This window comes from Muntiacus reevesi, chromosome 5 (genome assembly GCF_963930625.1).
Source record: "Muntiacus reevesi chromosome 5, mMunRee1.1, whole genome shotgun sequence".
Taxonomy (NCBI): Eukaryota; Metazoa; Chordata; class Mammalia; order Artiodactyla; family Cervidae; genus Muntiacus; species Muntiacus reevesi.
In genome coordinates this window covers 22,702,363-22,723,228 of record NC_089253.1, presented here as the reverse complement: position 1 = coordinate 22,723,228, position 20,866 = coordinate 22,702,363, and the positions used below count along the sequence as shown (strand labels likewise).

The following is a 20,866-nucleotide window of genomic DNA, read 5'->3' as shown; positions in this document are numbered from 1 at the left end:
ATCTACAACTAATACCATAGTTTGTAATGAGAAGCAGGGTTTTCCCACTAAGATCAGGTCCAAGGCAAGGATGTCCCCTTTTACTACTCCTTTTAAATATTATCTGGGAGTTTCTAGCTAGTATAATAGGACAAGAAAAGGAGATAAAAAAATATACAGATTGAAAAAGAAAAATAAAACTGTCTTTGTTTTCAGATGATAAGCTCATCAAGAAACCCTGAAAGAATAAATGAAAAAGACAAAACCCCCCAAACTCCTGGAACTCACAAGTGATTACAGAAAGAATGCAGGTTACTGGGTTAATATACCAAAGTCATTTGTTTTCTTATACACCAGTTTTCAACTAAAACTACAGTATCATTTACTTTAGCATTTCCAGAAATGAAGTACTTTGGTATAAACCTAACAATGTATGTATAAGACCTATATGAGGAAAACTATGAAACTCTGATGAATGAAATCACAGAAGTACTAATAAATTGAGAAACATTCCATATTCATGGATGGAAAGACAATATTGTTAAGTTTTCAAGGTATCAAATATAGTTTTGATGCAAACTTAATTAAGATACCAGGAAGTTATTTTGTAAATATTGACAAACTGTTTCCAAAGCTTGTATTTAAAGGGAAGACCCAGCACATTATTGAAGAAGAACAAAGCTGGAGGACTGACAGCCCTCGACTTCAAGACTTACTATGAAGCTACACCAGTCACAACACTGTGGTATTGGCAGAAGGATGGTGGATAAGTCAGTGGCAGATAATAGAGAGCCCAGAAACAGACCCATATGCATAATTAACTGATCTTTGGAAAAGGAGCAAATGCAGCATGATGGATAGTCTTTTTAACAAGTGGTGCTGAAACAATTGGACATTGCATATGCAAAAAATTAATCTAGACACAACCTTCAAACCTTTCACAAAAATTAGCTTAAAATGGATTGTAGATTTCTACGTAAGATATAATACTACAAAACTCTAGGGAAAGTCTAGATGACCTTGGGTATGGCAATGGTTTTTTTAAATACAACACCAAAGGTAGGATCAATAAAAGAAATTCTAAACTAGAGTTCACCAAAATTAAAAGCTTCTGGTCTGCAAAAAGACTTTATCAAGAGAATGAGAAGGCAAGTCACAGATTGGGATAAATTACTTGTAAAAGGCACATGTGATAAAGAAAAATGTTTTCCAAAATATACAAAAAAGTCTTAAAATTCAACAATAAGAAGACAAACAACTAGATTAAAAAAAAATGGCAAAAACTTTAAAAGAGATATACAGGTGGCAAATAAACATATGAAAAGATGTTCCACATCATATATCATCAGAGAAATGAAAATTAAAATGAGATACCACTATATACCTATTAGAATGGCCAAAATCTCAAACACTTAATGTGGCAAGGATGTGAAACAGCTGGTATTCTCATTGCTTGTGGAAATGCAAAATGGTACAGTCATTTGAAAGTTTAGCAGTTTCTGACAAAACTGATCATACTTTTAGCATAGGATTTAGCAATTCAGCTCCTTGTTATTCACCCGAAGACTTATGTCCAAAAAAATTCACACATGGATGTTTATAGTAGCTTTGTTCATCCTTGAGAAAAGTTGGAAGCAACCACGATGTGCTTCAGAAGATGAATAAACTGTGGTACATCTAGACAATGTCATTTTCAATGCAAAAAAATGCATTACAGAGCCATGAAAAAACATGGAGGAAACAATGCATTTTACTTAGTCAAGGAAGCCAATCTGAAAAGGCTGCATACTGTATGATTCCAATTATGTGGCATTCTGGGAAGTGCAAAACCATGGCGACTGGAAAAAGATTGGCAGTTACCAATGTTCGTGGAGAAAGGGGGATGAAGGGGCAAAACAGATTTTTTAGGGCATTGAAGCTGTGTATAAACCTACAATGATGATACACACCATACATTTGTCTAAATTCAGAGTGTACAATGTGAAGAGTGAATCCTAATTTAAGCAATGGATTTTAGGTGATAACAATGTGTCAGTGTAGGTCTATCAGTTGTAATAAATGTGTAAGATCTTTTTTAAAAAATTTGTTTTTTAATTGAAGGATAAATGCTTTATGGAATTTTGTTGTTTTCTGTCAAACCTCAACATGAATCAGCCATAGGTATGGTATAGGAAATCTTCACATCGGAAATCTGTGTATCTGCTATTCAGTTTTTCTGTGAACCTAAAAGTATTATAAACTATCAAGTCTATTTTTAAATGTATCACATAGATACATTGAATGTGCCTAATGAATTATCCAACTCCAAAGTATATTGTCTATTCTATAACACACCACATCTCCTTGTATCTAGTACTCTTACTCTCTTATTGTAGTAAAACGTCTGTCAAAAATAGAATACAAAGGAGAAAACTGTGACCTAAGCAAGAATTTTGGGTCTAGAATTCTCCCAAAAGAATCCGATTCAAAGCAAGAGGAAAAACACATGTTTTTACATAAATTAAACTAAATCTCCATTTAAAGATCATGACACTCAAGATGCTGACATCTATCAGGCACTCTGTGAAGGCCACATTCCCACCAACTGTTCTAGGCCATTCTTGGGAGATTTTCCTTGACCATGAGACCTCACTGAGGAGCTTCTTTTTTAAAGACAGCATTCTCCCTGCAGCCATGTATGGTGGATGGCACAGTGTGACTGTGATTCCTGAGGGTGGCATCAGGCCTGAACTTACGCTGCATGTCAAGAATGAGTTCAGACATGCATGTGTGCCCGTGGACTTTGAGGAAGTGAAGATCACCTCCACTTCCAGGTGAAGAGGATGCTCACAATTCCCTCATGGCCAGCAGTCAAAACCACGTGGCCTTGAAGGGCAGCTTTGAAACTGATTACAACCTGCCACCATCTCACAAATCCTGAAACAGTGTGTTCCGCAGGACTGTAGATCTCTGTGCCAGCATCATCCATTTTAAGAGTCTGCCATGGGTGGAAACCAGACACAAGAACATAGACATCTTAGTTATTCTGGAAAACGCAGAGGTGAATATGGCAACCTGGAGCGCGAGAGCGTGAACAGAGTGGTAGAAAGCCTGAAGATCATTGCTGAGGCCAAGTGTTTGCGCCTTGCTGAATATGCTTTCTGGCTGGCCCATTGATGGGGGACAAGAAAGTGATAGCCGGGCACAAGGCCACCATCGTGAAACTGGGAGATGGTGTGTTCCTCCAGTGCCGTAGGGAGGTGGCTTCCCACTGTCCTCAGCTCACCTTTGAGGGCATGACTGTGGATAACACCCCCATGCAGCTGGTATCCTGGCCCCAGCAGCTGGATGTCATGGTGTTGCCAAATCTCTACAGCAACATTGTTAATGATGTCTGCACAGGGTTGGTTGGGGGAGCAGGCCTGTTGCCAGGTGCCAACTCTGGCCACATAAATGCAGTGTTTGAAACGGCCGCGAGGCAGTCAGGCAAGACTAGAGCCGATAAGAATGCGGCCAACCCTCCTGCCATGCTGCTGGCAAGTTGTATTATGCTGGGTTACCTCGCGCTCCATTTCTGTGCCACCTCCGTTCGAACTGCAGTCTTGGCATCCATGGAGACAAAGACATCCAAACTCCAGACATTGGAGGCCAGGGTACCACATAGGCTGTCATTCAAAATATCATAGGATCACATCAGTGTTGCCAGTTAAATAGTTAGCGCCTTGGAGGCTGAACTGTCCTCCAGGTTCCTTCCTGTCCCACACCTTACCTTGCCTTTACTTTACTCTCCCCAGTCACAAAGCCCAGCCAGCTTGGCGGAGGTGAGCTCTTGAATAAACTAGCTCTATTCCAGCTCAGAAGAGGTAGGGGGAGAGAATCAAGTCTGAGTTTGTTTGTTTATTTTGTTTCTTTTGTTTCTTTTTAATGCCGGAAACGTTGCTTGTTTAAATTAGCCTTACCTATTGTGCTGTATATGTAGTGAGGAATTATCCTCTGTTTTAATCTGCAATTCACACTTCTCTGTGAGATGATACAGTGAATAGATCAGAGTTGTTTGTGGAGTCCCGCACTTTTCCAGAACCTGGCACCCTGATTTTCTCTTATCTAGGTTGTTAAAATTCTGCAAACCAACCTGCAGAGGAGTCTGGCTTCTCTCTAGAGGTTGTTAATGAGTTAATTACTGCAATAAAAGTTACCTAAAAAATATACATTGTCATTTTAATAATAAATAAGGTACTATAAAGCTGGGCAGTGCAGAATGCCTCCACTCCCTCCTAGATTTCCCATCTTTTCTCCTGGTCTTGTTTATGTGAGAAAAGGGAGTTTTTGCTGGTGTAATTTTTCGCACACGGACATCTCTGAGCACCATAGGTCTCCTGCAAAGGGGCCTCTTGAATTCCTGCCTTGAGCCTCTAAGCTCAAGAATCTAGACAATAAATTCCCAGTTAACAGGCACTGGACCCACAGCTCTCTACTATACAAACAGAATCATGTACTGTAAACTCCATGCTCACTGCCTTACAATCTTCCATGGTTTACTTCCTTTTAATTTCTCTTTCAAAGAATGTGCATAAGAAAATGAAAAACACTGAGCTCATTTAAGTGTTCACTGTCATTATATTTTATTTTATTTACAGTAATTCTAAGGGCATAGGTGGGAGAAATACAAAAATGATAATTTTATTAGTGCTGAGAAATATTTATTACTCAAGTGGGAAATAAAAGCAATGATTATAAAAATTTGCAGTAGTTTTATCAGCAGGAATAGATTGCTGATAGAAGTGACATTGAGAAAAACAGTAAATCCTTAATAATATTTTGAAAACCTCTGTATCTCAGCTATAGCTCTTGGATCCTGTCATGGTTCATGGAGCACAAGTTAAAGATACTGGACTGAAACCTGAAAAAGTGTTAGTTTCCAAAAGGCTCTGACTCATCATATTACCTTGATATCACCTATCCTTGTTATGTGTAAAGTCAGGGCTCAGAATGTGAAAAATCAAACACTAGTTTGAGAGGATTTAATCTGAGGAGGAAATAACTACTTTTAACCCTATCTAGAAGTCTTTGTTGAAGAACAAAGCAAGCAGGAATAAGTCAATTGTAAAATAATCATGGTATTCCTTTTTTGGACACTAGAAATATCATTGGCCAGTGCTGCCACTGGCCCACGTGGTGCCTTCCTCTGCACAGATGTACACTTGAAACCAAAGGCATGGTTTGATGAGTGGGAAAGGGATGGATCTGGGGGTGAAGTCTCCCTACCTCCAGTGCTAAGTGAATCCATACTAACTTAACTCACTTTATTTCCTGTTCTCTCATGGTTGTGAAAATTTATTCACAACCAGTTCAACTGCAGACAGTTGCCCAGATACTGGATTTTATTTGACATTGGGAGTTTATGCTGATAGGTGTATTTGAGCTGAAGTTTCCTTTTCTCTTAAAGATGATTGTTTCCAAAATCCTCCCACAGTTTTGGACCAGACTGCTATTAGTATACCAGTAATTATATATACCAGTAGTATATTAGTAAATTAGTGGAATTTTCCCATTTATCAGTTTGAGATTTTCTTTCCACTGAACTGTGAACATCTTTAGGGCACATACTATGTATTATTTTTCCTGTCCTCTGTGTCCCCTAGTGTAATGACTTATATATATAAAATAAGTAATATATGTTTATTGAATCAACAAAAATGAATGATATGGTTGATACTACCTAATATTTCTTATATGTAAAGTGAAATAATAACTGTGCCCACCTCATAGACTTGGGAAAATAGAGCAAGAAAATACACATAAAGCTAGTAGCACTCTGCCTGTCCAATGGAAAGTGCTTGATGTAGTTTAGAAATTATTACATTCATTAATATCCATTATATAACAGTCTAAAAGCTACTTCAGAGGAGAACTGGGAAAATAATATTCATCCATTGCTATCTTTGGAACTTACTGGACAAGTTGCTTTACTTATTATTATGGGTTTGTAACTGAACTGATTTTCATGGAGAAGGAAATGGCAACCCACTCCAGCATTATTGCCTGGAAAATGCTACGGACAGAGGAGTCTGGTGGGCTACAGTCCTTGGGGTCACAAAAAGTCGGACACGACTTAGCGACTAAGCAACAACAACAACTGACTTTCAACTAGAGTTGCAAACCATATCAGTCCCCTTGTCTCTCTCCTTTATTTCTTGAATCCAACCGTCTCTCTTCTTTCTCACTGACACCTCATTCCTCATTAGCTTGTCTCATCTTTGGGAACTTCCCAATCTCTGTTCCTTCTCTACTTTGTGTCCTGCCTATAGTTTAGCCCCCACAAATCTATTTTGACAATGCACTCAACCTGAACTTTCTAAGAGGGAAATAGAATCATGTCATTTCCCTACTTAACACTTCACATGCCACCTGTTTTCTTTGACCTTGAGATAAAGTAAACAGCACAGCATGAAAGACCTTCCATGTTCTGATCTCTGCTTCCTTCCCCAGGGTCACCATTTCTCCTCCCTCTCCCATCCCAGTAACAATACAGTGTAGCACAAGAGTGCAGACAGAGCCCATTGTCAAAGAGCCACACAGCCTTCCTAGTTCAGGCCTTTATACGTGGTCTCAGTTCTTCACCCCTTCAGGAGATGATCTGCTTGTCACTGTGCTCCTGCTCAGCATGTCCGACTCTTTGCGACCCCATGCACTGTAGCCCACCAGGCTCCTCTGTCCATGGGATTATCTTGGCAAGAATACTGGAGTGGGTTGCTATATCCTCCTCCATGGGATATTCCTGACCTAGGGATCAAACCTGTGTCTCCTGCCTTGGCAGGCAGATTCTTCACCACTGAGCCATTTAGGAAGCCTGTCTCCTAGTGTAATGTGTAGGACAGTTTAATGTTTTTTGAACACTTAATCTATGTTAGGTACTGTCCTAAATGGTTTACATACGTTAACTTATTTAATCCTCACATGAGCCAGTTATATTGACAAGGAACCTGAGGCACAAAAGAGGTAACTTACCTGTTTAAGGTCAATCAGAATGTAAATAGTGGAATCAGAATTAAAATCAAGCCAGTGATACCAGCGGAGTCTAAACCACCATTACTAAATTGTTTCCCCAAATTTTAGGTGATCTAGATAGCCTAGGTGGAGAAGGCAATGGCACCCCACTCCAGTACTCTTGCCTGGAAAATCCCACGGACGGAGGAGCCTGGTAGACTGCAGTCCATGGGATCACTAAGAGTCGGACACGACTGAGCAACTTCACTTTCACTTTTCATTTTCATGCACTGGAGAAGGAAATGGCAACCCACTCCAGTGTTCTTGCCTGGAGAATCCCAGGGACGGGGGAGCCTGGTGGGCTGCCGTCTATGGGGTCACACAGAGTCGGACACGACTGAAGTGACTTAGCAGCAGCAGCAGATAGCCCAGGATGAAAAAGTCAGAATAACCAGATAATCAGGGTAATAGTGCCTGAATCAAGCATCAGATACTGAACATAGTAAATGAAGTAGTCAAACTAATTTGTTGTAATAACAGATAACAATAGACAATATGTGGAAAAGAAATGATATGTTTTTGAAATAAGAGAATAACTAAAATGATGATAGGAAGTGGAAAAGAAATGTTGAGTCTTGCCAAGAGGAGAATTTTGAAGAAATGTATCCAGTTTCTGAATCATTATAAGGGTTCTAAGAAAGTGGCAGTATTCCTGGGGGCTCAGCTGGGAATATGCAAAGTAACTGTGGGAAACTTATTACAGAGCTTGAAATTTTTGAATGGGGACACTGGGTCCTTGAAGTTTCCCTGACAACTTGCATAAACTGGGGTCTCAGTGTGGAGTTGTCTTCACATCAGAATGAATTTGCTTATGCTGACATGGGAAGCTACATATATTGCATTTGTGATTGCTCCAAGAAATACAAGGAAAAGAGGAAGGAGACATATTTAAAATGAAAAAAAAAATAAATAAAAGACTCAACCTCACAAAGCAATTTAAAAATTGAAATAGCTTGCTACCAATTTTGTAAATGCTTGAAAACCAAATCAGCCTGGGTGAAAACAGCATCTACCAAGGAAGATACTAGCCTGGGCTCTAATCCACTGAAGCATCTGGTTTGCTAGAGTTAATGCCAAATTTAGTTTATGCCAAATAGATGTAAATGAATGAATGTTGCTGCAAAGGAGAAAGGAAACATTATATATGTTCAAATACGAGGTATTTTCCCCCTTTTTAATCCCTCAGAAGAAAGGAATTTTCCTAAATTCAAATGTTTATCATGTTCTTATATTACCAGGTGTTCTATTAGTTCTTTCATTTTGATTGACAAAGTATTTGGAGGAGGGAAAATAGTGGCATTAGTTACGCCAGTTTGGAATTTTTATAGGAATTATCTGGAGAATAAATTTTAAAAAGAGGCAAAAAAATAAAACCTCCTCAGCAAAAGATGAGTCATTATTCCTGGAAGCATGTTGTGATAGTTGTAAGTATTGAATGTCATTATATATGTGGCATTAAAAAATCACTTAATAACAAATTGCAGGGGTTTTTTTGTCACCTTGTAGAGCTTACATATATTTACCTGTTAGACAAATGGGGAAACAAGTCCTAATAATATACAATTGGACTCTTGTGACTTTGCTTAAAATATCCAAAGAAAGCATCAAATACAGATTCATAAAAGTGCTTTATCTCAAACAGCTTAGACAGATTGGAAGATGATAGTTTAGGAAAACTTTAGAGAACTTGAAAAATGGCTCTGGGTTGGGGAAAACCTTGAGGTCAAGATTCATGGGAAGAGAGTCAATGAAATTATTTCAAGATGTCATGGTAAAGGAAAAAGTAATATTTTTAAATTTATCTATTATTTAATATTACCTATTAAATAATGCATTTAATACAACTATGCATAATAACTAAATCCATAAATGAAATGTTATGGGTAGATAGTTGTCTATTTAAGATGTCCTGTAAAATTATTCAGCTTTGCCCAGAATATTCGTTTCTTCCTTTTTTCTTTTTTAGATCTTATCATTTATAAAAAGGGACTGTTTCTTATATTTGGGGTTGTCTCCTATTCAGGCAGACTTCCATGGTAGCTCAGTTGATAAAGAATCTGCTGGCAGTGTAGGAGACCCAGGTTCAATCCCTGGGTTGGGGAGATCCCATGGAGAAGGAAATGGCAACCCACTCCAGCATTTTTGCCTGGGAAATCCCATGGACAGAGGAGACTGGGGGGCTACAGTCCATGGGGTCACAAAAGTTGGACACAACTTGGCGACTAAACCACCACCACCTATTTAGGCATTTACATTATCTCCTCAATGTAACATGGAAAGTGGGAAAAAGGAAAGAAAATAAATTTTGAAGTTATTGTGCAGAAATGTATAATAGCAAAGGAAGAAGTCAAGATTTCTAAATGTATAAGTAGTATTGTGGAAAGAAATACAAATGAATTTCAAATGAAATTATACTAAACTCTTTAAGGCTGTGGCCAGAATACATGTAGGGTACATCATCTAGTTTTGATTTTTCAAACTGATAAAAGATGTAATTTCTGTGAAAAACTATGGTGTCAAAAATCAACTATGTGCCAGATACCAGAGAAATATGTGGGAAAGCCTGATTTGTAAAGAATGTGCTTACTCTGGGGTAAGATACATCTCAGGGATTGATCCTTTTCAAGGTATTCGTGTTGTGATAGAATTAGGTTATTTGGGTGCCAATTTTATTCTTGCCAGTGGCAAGCTATACTCGCTTCACCCATCTGTACTTTTCCTTATTCACTTGTTCCTCAGTGGTGTTTGTCCTCCGCTGAACACTTGCTTTGAGCTGGGTGCTATGCAAACCGCTGAGGGTGTAGCTTGCCAATCAATGTCCTTTGTCTTTAGGATCTCGAGGGGCAGAGGGAATCAACAGTCACCCAGGACTCATAGACTTACTTCATTTTGTCATATATTACATTACTGTGTTTTTAACAGACTGAAGGCTTTTGGCAGCACCGCATCGAGCAAGTCTGTTGGCACCCTTCTTCAGGCATTTTCTTACTTCATGTCTCTGTATCATGTTTTTGGTAAAATTTTTGCGATACTTGTGTGATCTGTGCTCTTTGATGTTATGATTGAAAAATGATTATGACTCACTGAAGGCCCAAGTGATGGTTAGCATTTTTTAGCAATAAAGCATTTTTTTTCCATTTATTTTTATTAGTTGGAGGCTAATTACTTTACAATATTGTAGTGGGTTTTGTCATACATTGACATGAATCAGTCATGGATTTACACGTATTCCCCATCCTGATCCCCCCTCCCACCTCCCTCTCCACCCGATTCCTCTGGGTCTTCCCAGTGCACCAGGCCCGAGCACTTGTCTCGTGCATCCAGCCTGGGCTGGTGATCTGTTTCACCCTAGATAATATACGTTATTTAGTCAGGTTATGCACCTTGTGTTTTTAGACATAATGCTATGGTGCACTTCATAAACTCCTATATGGTGTAAACATAACTCTTGTATGCACTGGGAAACCAAAGCACCTGTGTGACTTGCTTCATGGAAAGTTTTGCTTTATTGTGGTGGTTTGGAACCAGACTTCCAATATCTCTGAGGCATGCCTATATAATGGAGTGTGATGAGTGTTGTCATAGAGATATATGCAAGGTGCTATGAGAGCCCAGAAGAGGGGAAAGCAGACAGTTCCCTAGAGTAAATTGTGCCTCCAGTGGGGGGAGAGGGGAGAGAAAGGGAGAGAGCAAAAAGGGGAAAGGCAAAGTAGGAGACAGAAGGGGTGGGCTCTATGAGAGCTACCATCACAAGCCACTTACCTGCCCATTACCTGATACTCAAAGCTTTTACTCTTAATTCTCATCATTTCTTATTTTGCATGTTATTATTGTTGAACTCATTTTACCTACAGAACCTTGCCCTGATGATATTTATCTATAAGGTGGGATTTTCAAGATTTAAGGACAGCACCTGATTTTTTTATGAAGCGGTTTTTTTTTGTCGGAGCGGGGGGGCTGTAAACTCTTTACACTGATTAATGAGCCTGATTAGACACCTCATCATAGTTGACTGTATGATTGCCAAGATTTTTTATTTTTGTTAAGCTACTTTTCAGCCCAGCTGCTGCTCCTCAAAGCCTTCCTGTTCTATGTTCCCCTCTGTCAGTCTCTCTGAGAGCACGGTTCATCATTTTGTTCTTTCCAGCACCCTTCTTGTTCCCTTCATCTCTTTCTAATGCCTCCGTGATAGTGAACTGGATATCTAGAAACACATCATCTTTTCTTCCTTGGTGATCAGCTCCAGAGTGAACTCCCTGTTCTCATACCATTTTGATTCCTCCTCCTGGAAGTGACCTTGGAATTCACTTGACATTAATCTGTCATGCTTCTCCATCTTCTTTGATTCTTTTACCAATGGCATCATCTACTCCCCTCTTGGCCTGAAACTGCCCATAGGCTTCTCTCTGCCTGAGATCTGTCATAGTTCCACGTACCTCTTCTATGTCAGGGTAGCAGTGGCATGCTCATGGCTTGAAAATTCACCACACTCCTCTGGTTCAGGTAAATAAACAAATCACCACCGCAGCATTCCGAGTGACAATTACCTTATCACTCTTCCACCTGATACTTTCATCTTCTTTTTCTGAGAAATCACTTTTCTACAAAAGAGACTGTCAAACTCTTGATCTTCTCCAGTGAGTCTGTTCCCTGACTGTTTAGAGCACTCCAGAAATGGGCAACTGAGGCTCTTAGTGATGCTTGACCATGGTTATTGTTTTTATCCAGATTGACAGATGCTTTTTATAGACTCTGGCTGAATTTCATTGGGAAAGAGCTTAAAATGCACAGGAGGAGGAAAGTACTTCTCTCCCAGGATCCCCGCTGAGCTGATACCAGTCTATGGGAAGTCATCTATTTAAACAGAAATAAACATGCCTTGGGATGCCAGCAGCCTATTTTCAACTTTATTAAGCTATTTTCAGCTTTATTAAGAAATCTGTGTTTAATTTTTCCAAACATTTCCAGTTTTGTTCATTTAGCTTTTCTCTGTGTGTGAATCAATTCTCTTGATGAGAATGCAGACTTTGCATTCTGCTCCTTATAGAAACATAATGTGTTTAGAGAAGAGCAAAGAGCCTGAAGACTTCCAAGGACTCAGCCAGAAACTTGTACCTAACTGGCTTTTCATGTGGAAAAGTATTCCTGGTTAGATGTTGCCTGTGTCTGGGTCCTGGGAGAATTCTCTATTGGGTATTTCTTTCTATTTAAAAAGTTCCTCAAATCCATATAAATTGGTCATCTTTATAAATTACACACTGCTCTAGGCCAGGGTTGGGTGTGTGTGTGTGTGTGTGTGTGTGTGTGTATAAGAGAGAGAGAGTAAATATTGTAGATTTTGTGGGCCATGTGGTCTTTGTTGCAACTATTTAATGCTGTCTTTTTAAAGCAGTGGGAGGGACTTCCCTGGTGGTCTAGCAGCTAAGACTTCAGGCTCCCAATGTAAGGGGCCCAGGTTCAATCCCTTGTCAGGGAACTAGATCCCATATGCCACAACTAAGGATTCTGCATGCCACAATTAAGACCTGGTGCAGACAAATAAATAAATTTAAAATAAAGCAATGGGCGCCACAGACAATAAATGTGGCTGTGTTCTAGTAAGACTTTAATTATGGACACTGTAAGTTTAACTTCATATAATATCCACATGTCTTATAATACTGTTTTTCTTTTGAAATTTGTCAGCCATTAGCAAATGTAAAAGCCATTATTTGTCATTGTGCCACATTAGGTAAGTCTATGGGCCATAGTCTATGAACCCCCATTCTAGGCAAAGGGGCTAAAGTAATGAACAGGCAGAAGTTCTGATGCCATTAGACTTTCATTTGCCAGAAGGAAAAATAGACAGTGAGCCTCCAAACACACAAATTATGAAAATTGTCAAGTTCTAAGGGAGGAGGAAAGAAAACAAAACTGGGGTATTGTAACAGAGAGCAACTGGTGGCCCAAGGACTGGTGGATTGCCTGAGCTAATCAGGGAAGGCGTCTCTGAGATGGCATCTGAGCTGATCTCTGAATGATAACTGGAGAAACACATGAACATCTGGTGCAAGTATCAGGAACAGGCAAGGGAAATCACTGAGTCAGGGAGAGCCCCGGGTTTTTGAAGGAGCAAGGTGACTGGTCTCACTGGAGAGGACATTGCAGAAAGGAAAGAAGAGGGCTGGATGAAAGACTTTTGGATTCATTCAGGTTTCAGTTTTAGACCACTTATATGTGTAGGTTATGTGTGTTCAGTCATTCAGTCATGTCTGACTCTTTGTGACCCTTTGGATGTAGCCTTCCCAGCTCCTCTGTCCATGAGGTTGTTTTAGGCAAGAATACTGGAGTAGGTTGCCATGTCCTTCTCCAGAGGATCTTCCCGACCCAAGGATCGAATCTACATCTCCTGTGTTTCCTACATCGCAGGCTGATTCTTTACCTGCTGAGCTATTGGGGAAGCCCTTAAGTAGGTTTAAAGTTGGAGGGTGATAGGAAGTGTTTTGGGGTTTGGACAGGTCACTTTGACTGGTGGTAGGCCGAGAGACTGTGGTGGGGGAATGAGAGTGGAGGCCAGGTGGTCAGGAAGTGTGGTTAGGAGGCTTGTCCGAAGTTGTCATTTTCATTTGCATTCCTAACACTCTTCCTAATGTATGAATCTGGTAGAGGTTGAGGAGAGAGTGAGAAAAAGTGATAAAATATACAACTCAGTTTGAACTGCCAAATGAGATTTGCATCAATCACACTATCAAGAAATTAGGTCCATGTTATTTCTGTCTCAGCAATTTTCACAATGAAAGCTATTGTAATAAATTCTGCAATGAGACAATAGGTTTCAAAACTAGGTGGCAGAGGGAGCCTAGGACCCTTGCTTTTCTGTTTTAGCATGTGATTTTTACGCATGTGATCTTTTCCTTTATGTTTGTTATCTATTACTCTGCATCAGGAAACCTAAGTGTTATGGCTTAAAACAACAATGATATATTGGTTCTCATGCATTGGGGGTGGGCTGGGCTCAGTGAGTGGTTCTTCTGCTCCATGTGTTGTTGGCTTGGGTTTATGCATGAGGCTACAATCAGATGGTCACTCATCCAGGGCCTGGAACATCGATGATAATCTCATCCTTATGGCTGCCAGTTGATGCTAGTTGGCTGGTGTCTCTGTTCCCTTCCATGTGACATCTCAGCCATCACTAGGCTTGCCAGACTTTCTTACTGCATGATTGATGGGCTCCAAGATGGAACATTTCAGAAAGCCAAGCCAGCCCCATTGCGTAAGTGCTAGTAAAGTTCTGCTTGTGTGACACTTGGTGAAGTCATTACCTCAGAGCAAGTCATGCAGCCAAGCCCAAAATTAAAGTGAAAAGAGATTCTATATAGGAGATGGGTTCATTAGCATCCACCAATTTAAGTAACATTGTGATTCTAGCTTCTGCCTTTGTATAGAAATATATTGGAGGTTTCCCCTCTTTTGTGATTACTCTTCTCAGTAGCTAAGGATAAGCTAAGGCACCAGATATGTTTTGATCCATGTGTTGACTAGTCATTTATTGTTCCTACTACTAGTAAAGCTAGGAACAGTGTGTTAGGAACTGTGAGTAAAGGAAAACTTTTTCTTTCTTCAGGGTCATTAGAGTATAGAAAAAAAAGCATCATGCTGTACAGGTGAGTACCTAAAAAACACACATGTGTTTTTATGGAGGAACATACACCTTAAGATATATTTCAAACTGATCTTATTGGAGGCCTGGATTATTTTCAGAAAGATGTTCTTTTTTCAGAAAGATGTTCTTCTTATAAAAATATACCTTTCTCCTTGTGATAAGATTTTTTTATATCATGGAAGAAATCGAAGCATTTATTCTTTCAAAAAATGAGGGCATTGTGAAAGTCAATTTTTGTCAAAGATGAACTAATGTCTAGGTCAATTCACTATTTTAAGAATGAGGATTTCATCTGATACCATGACCTCCAGCTTTGCTTGATCTTGAAAACCTTCTAGAAGTCAGCTTCCTATAAAACAGCAATACAAAAAAGCCACTGGCATGAAAAGGTCTAATCTACTTATCACAAGTATGATAGATCTCTCTCTGAACAATAGAAACTTTTATATATAGTAGATGCTCATTTAATGTAAATATCTAAGCTGGCATCTGCTGTTCATTGTTATGGTATAAGTGTTTGGCATTCTAATGAGATTTAAAAACAAATAAAGCTACAATAGCATTTAATGTATGCTTGCATTGTTTTAGGCACTGTCTTCTGTGTACCGTTTCCCCTTGCCTTTGTGCATGTCTGTGATGAAGGTACTATAATTATCTTCCTTTTCTAGATAAAGTTTTAGGTAAAAGAATTAAGTAACTTGTCTAAGAGACAGGCCTTGAACCCTGAACCTTTTGGTTACCAAACCCATTCTTTTTATCCCTACATAATGCAGAAGTAGCAGGATTTTCTATCAGGAACAACATGAAATAGCCTTTTAGGAGACTTGAGTTCTAGTCTCGTGGGCTGATCTAACTAACTGTGTGGTCTTGGACAAATCAACTTCTCTTACCTTAAAAAATAAAATTTAGCCCTCTTCTCTAAAGCACTTACATTTCCAGCCCATATTTTTTTGCTAATTTAGAGCCTACATGTTCTTCACAGCTTACATTGTATTTTCTGCACTCCTCATCTCCAGTATCCTGCATTTTTTTTACTTAGCATTTTCATCTTCTAATATTCTATATCCTCTGTTTAATTACTCTCCATCGTTAATTGTCTGTCTCTCGTGTTCAAGGATACAGACTCCAGTGAGAATAGGGATCTTTGTTTTGTTTAAAAGTGTATCCCAAGTGCCTCCAAAACTTCCCAGCACATAGGAAGATCCCAGTAATTTATGCTGTCTTTTCTTTTAAGGGATATGTAGGTAGAAAGGAAGAGGCATTCCGGGATGAAGAAAATGGCATAACAAAGGACAATAAAGCAATGAATACCTTGGTGTTTAAGGCATTTCATTTGAGGAAGTGATGTGGGAAGAAAATGGGCCGGTGTGTAGGCGGCACAGTGAAGGCCTTTGGTGCCACACAAGGGAGTCCAGATTTTTTGTGTTAGGTAACAGAACACCACTTTGATCATCAAGGTTTACTCAGTCACCAAAATTCCTAAGGTGCAGTCACTGGTTCTAAGAGACAAACCTTGAGGCTTAACTGTGCTTGGAAGTAACATTTAACTTTCTTCTCTGAGTGTATGGCCAGTCTTTCCTTGAGAATGACAGGAGGCATCAAAGAAGTAAGAAATGATGTTTCACCCTGAGCTCAGTGTGAAAAATGTGTGAATGCAGATGTGTTATTCCTTATTTATGGTAATTGAATTTGAAATTTAATTTAGCAGTAAAAATCTGCTATTTAAGGGTTTGTTACACTGTAAGAGACTTAGAATCACATAGATTCTAGGGGTACTTAGAGAATCATTTGATGCCTGTTGGGTGACAAGCATAAATGCATTCAAATTAATCATAATTGCCATTCTAGCAAGTAAAATGCAGCAATATGTTTATCAAAAGGACGTTTCCAAGAGATATGAAGAGAATATGATAAATAGCAGAGCTAAAGTGTCATGCACCAAAGCCATGTGGTAAACAGAAGCTACCAAACTACCGCTGCATAGTCTAGGTAATACAGATTTTAGGTATTTGTCATATTTCTCTTAAAGATTTCATTAGCATCATTTTAAGTAAATAGCTGCATGTTTTTCTCTTCTGAACATTTGCAGTAATCTTACCCTTTCACATACTTCTTTACATTTCAGTTTCCAAATTTTCATAATCATAACTAACACTGCAATGAATAAATACCTTAGTGCACATTTTTTTCCATGTTGTTTTCTGACAAGACCATACTCACAATGGAATTACTGGGTCAAAGGATATGAATTAATTTTGCATCAATTCTGTCTGCTAATTTGGCTAGTGAAAATTGGTACTTGTTAATTTTTTTTCAAATTGCTAATGGAATGGAAATGTTGTTGATTAGCCTGTTGTTTCCTTTTCTCTGAAATGCCTGCCCATGTCCTTGTACCTTTTATCAGTTGGAGCCTGATGTTTTTCATTTGGCTATGCCACTCAGAATTCTGTGCCTATGAAGGTCGAATCTTTGGGTCAAGCCAAATTGTCAATATAACTGAAACAATTAATCAACACATTGGAGCAGTTGGTCAATCTCCTGATGTGATGGGTCATTTCATCCATGCAAGTGGATCAATTTAGTGAAACATCTGGTAGAATAGGTGCATCCAATAAAGCATGTTAGGAAGTAGAGTTGAAAATCAAAGTGTAAACTGCATCAGCTAGGTCATGACTTGCTTATATGAGTTCACGTGCATCTCCTTTCTGGTTCTTTCCAAAGTATAATAACGGTGATGATGGAAAGTTCAGGAAACATCTGTTTCTCCATGTGCACTAGGAGCCTCTGTACTAATTGCAGTATGTCAATGTTTTTATCTTCTCTTGAGTTGGATGTTCTGAAAGCAATCTTCCCCTTGAAATTAACAGCCTTGATTCTCTCCTTTTAGTGACCCTTTGCCAGATGAAACTCTCATTGACTTCATTTAATAAATGAGAAAGCTCATTCCCTCATCTATCACAGACTGTACTCGGCAATTAGATTCATGCTAGGACCAGAGATAAGGAGATTATAGGAAAGTAACTGAAATTATGAATCTGAGGTTATTATACTTGAGGTGAAAAAAGGGATTTTTTTTTCCATCTGATTCTAGAAAGTTTTTCTTTTTATTAGCAGTGATATCTTTCATCTTTGCTATCATGACCTTTAGATATAATAATAGGGACAATAGAAGTCAAGGTCATCAGGCACAAAAGAGGTCTGAGTTCTCTGAGTCTTATTTTATGCCATGAATGGAAAATAGAATCTTTAACTATAGGTTTGGTCCATGAAGAATTTCAGCAGATATCTGTTTTCATTTATTTCCTTTTCAGTTATGTGCTTTACTTATGTGTTTCTTTGGGATTTTACTCTAAAAATGAACACTCTGACTGCATTATTACTGCATTATTGCTCTGCTAGAACAGTCTTTGGTGACCCTGCATCAGGGGATACTGTTTTCTTCTGGTCAGTGTCATGTCTGTGAACATTAATGGCTTTTTGGCTAATTAAAATCTAAAAGATGTAATTATCCATGAAGTTTTAATTGATGTATACCTGATATGCTATGGATGGAAATATTTCATTTAATCCATTTTCGGCTTGCACCTAATATGTACAATCATGTGTATGTGTGTGTGTTTATAAGGCAAAAGCAAACTGAGATAACAGGAAAAACAATTAAATGGAAAATTCCTTTTTCCTATTAAAAATTATTTTATACCTGTTCCCAATCACTCACACATACGTATTTACAGACACATGAGAAGAGCAGTGGTTCACAATGAATAGAAAACTGTTTGAACTTGGGCAGTCATGATTCCTTCCTAGGCAGTCTATTCTGAACATCCATTTATAGCAATGGGGCAGAAATCTGACCACATCCCTAAAAAGCCAGAAGCATTGGTTCCACGATCTGCTACGTCTCCCTACCTTTAACTCTAAGCTAAAAGCCAAACCCTTTTTGTGTTTTTTTTTCAAAAGAGGAGTCCATCTGAATCACTGCTGTAAACTAGGACAGTTCAACAGCCTGGTCAGCGCAAATGGTCAAGTTGAACCCAAGATCACTATGTAATTTGTCAGTGACAAAAGCAACTAAAACTAGTATTCAGAATTAATTTTTTAAGTTATTAAGTGGGTACGGTTCTCTGTTCTTATTTCAACTCAGAAGGATCCAGGGCTATTGGTCATGGATAGGAACCAATCTGAACAAAAAGTTTGTGTGAATGCAAATGCTTAGCATTGCTGAACACGTGTGGGAAAGAGCATGGGCTGTGTATAATCAGGCAGCTCTAGGCTGGAACCTTGGCTGTGTCACTGCGACTTGAGGGCCTTTGAACAAGTTGTTCAACTGTTCAGAGTTTCAGTGTCTTCATCAGTAAAATGGGGATAAAACTGTAAATACTTCTTGGGATTGTTGTAAAGCTATTTTGCATATAGAGGGAGCCATAGGGTGTCATGGTATGGGGTTTCAAACATAACAAGGTTGATGGGTGTAGCATGCACATTGTACATGCTCGAAATTTGTGCGTGCCCATTGTGCTGACTCGAAAACTGAGGTTCTGGGCTAAGATCCAAAAAAATAAAGCTGCTGAGAATGAGAGCAAATTAAGCCTCCCTCAACTCTCCCTCTGAGGAGATCATCCAGGGGAAATGTGGCCTGTAAGACCCTGCATTTCTTTATTAGACTTTGAGGGAATATGTCTAAGAGTATATACGTATGGAAATGTGATGGAGTAAGCATCAACTAGCTCTATAAGGAGTGATCGTTACATGTTTTATTCTCTTACCATAGAACATGTGATTCCATTTTCAAAAGCATTGTCTTCTAGGAAGAAGAAAAGATCAAGAGATTTTTTAAAATTTCATTTCTCTAAAATTCCATTTTACTTTTTCTCTCTCTCCTCCCAGACATTCTACCAGTTCTTCAACTTTAAAGTTTATCTAGCAGTGGGAAACCACTTTCTTATGACATTATCTTTTGATAACATAAACCTCTGACATTATTTCTAATTATACATACAGTAAATGGATTCATTTCCTTTTTGAACCACTGAGCCTCTGCTTGTCAAACATGTTTGTTTTGATCATCCCGTGAGGTTGATATCACGTTATAGGATTTCATCAAAAGGAAAAGAATTGTGGAGCAACGACGCTCTAAAATACCTTGACAAAAGCTAAGTGCCCAGCTAGAGTTAATCTCTACGCATACCTCAGGAGCCTTCATTTTTCAGAAAATTTACTATGAGCCACATACCATGTTAAACTCTTCGGTTCAGTTCAGTCGCTCAATCGTGTCTGACTCTTTGCAGCCTTATGGACTGCAGCATGCCAGGCCTCCCTGTCCATCACCAACTCCCAGAGTTTATTCAAACTCATATCCATTGAGCTGGTGGTACCATCCAACCATCTCATCCTCTATCGTCCCCTTCTCCTCCTGCCTTCAATCTTTCCTGGCATCAGGGTCTTTTCAAATGAGTCAGTTCTTCGCATCAGGCGGCCAGAGTATTGGAGTTTCAGCTTCAGCATCAGTCCTTCCAATGAATATTCAGGACTAATTTCCTTTCGGATGGACTGGTTGGATCTCCTTGCAGTCCTTAGCATATATACTTTACTTCAGTTTTAGCTCCCTCCTTTGGAGCAACTGTAATTATCATAATTATCTTTATTTATTAATCCAGAAACATAGGGTAGCATTTTCAAGGTCAATAAACAGTTCATATATCCTCTCTTTGATTAGCTCTCAAACTCCAAACCTCCCTTCCTCACCCTATAATGTCCCTTAAAGACTAAAGAATTCCTTAAATATATATTTTCTGAATGTCACATTTATTTTTTATTTCTTATAATGACTTTTAAAATGCTTGACCTTCCTCCTCATCATTACTCCCACTCTTCCTCAGTGACAAAGGAACTGATTTAAGAACAAATATTTTGTCATGAAGTGTTCCTCTTTAACTGTTCCTAATTGAATTAGTGGATGGAAGCTTTTAGAAAATGTAGGTTACTTCTAATCTTTCTTGACAAAGAACCAGTGCCTTTTCATCCTAGTCATTATTTGAATGTTTATGATCTTAATAATGCACTTTATATTAGACAGAATGGCACAGTGGTAAAGAATCAGTCTGCCAAATGCAGGAGACACAGGAGATATGGGTTCTATCCAAGATCCCGTGGACTAGGAAATGGCAACCCACTCCAGTATTCTAGCCTGGGAGACCCCATGGACAGAGGAGCCTGGCG

At 38.9% G+C, this 20,866-nt stretch overlaps 1 protein-coding gene and 1 pseudogene across 2 annotated transcripts in view; both read left to right on the top strand.

Annotated features, from left to right (window-relative positions):
• NELL1 (neural EGFL like 1) overlaps positions 1–20,866 on the top strand; it is a 994,502-nt gene that overhangs the window by 676,080 nt on the left and 297,556 nt on the right. The gene's annotated exons all lie outside the window — the stretch shown is intronic.
• LOC136168690 (isocitrate dehydrogenase [NAD] subunit gamma, mitochondrial-like) lies at positions 2,506–3,676 on the top strand (annotated as a pseudogene).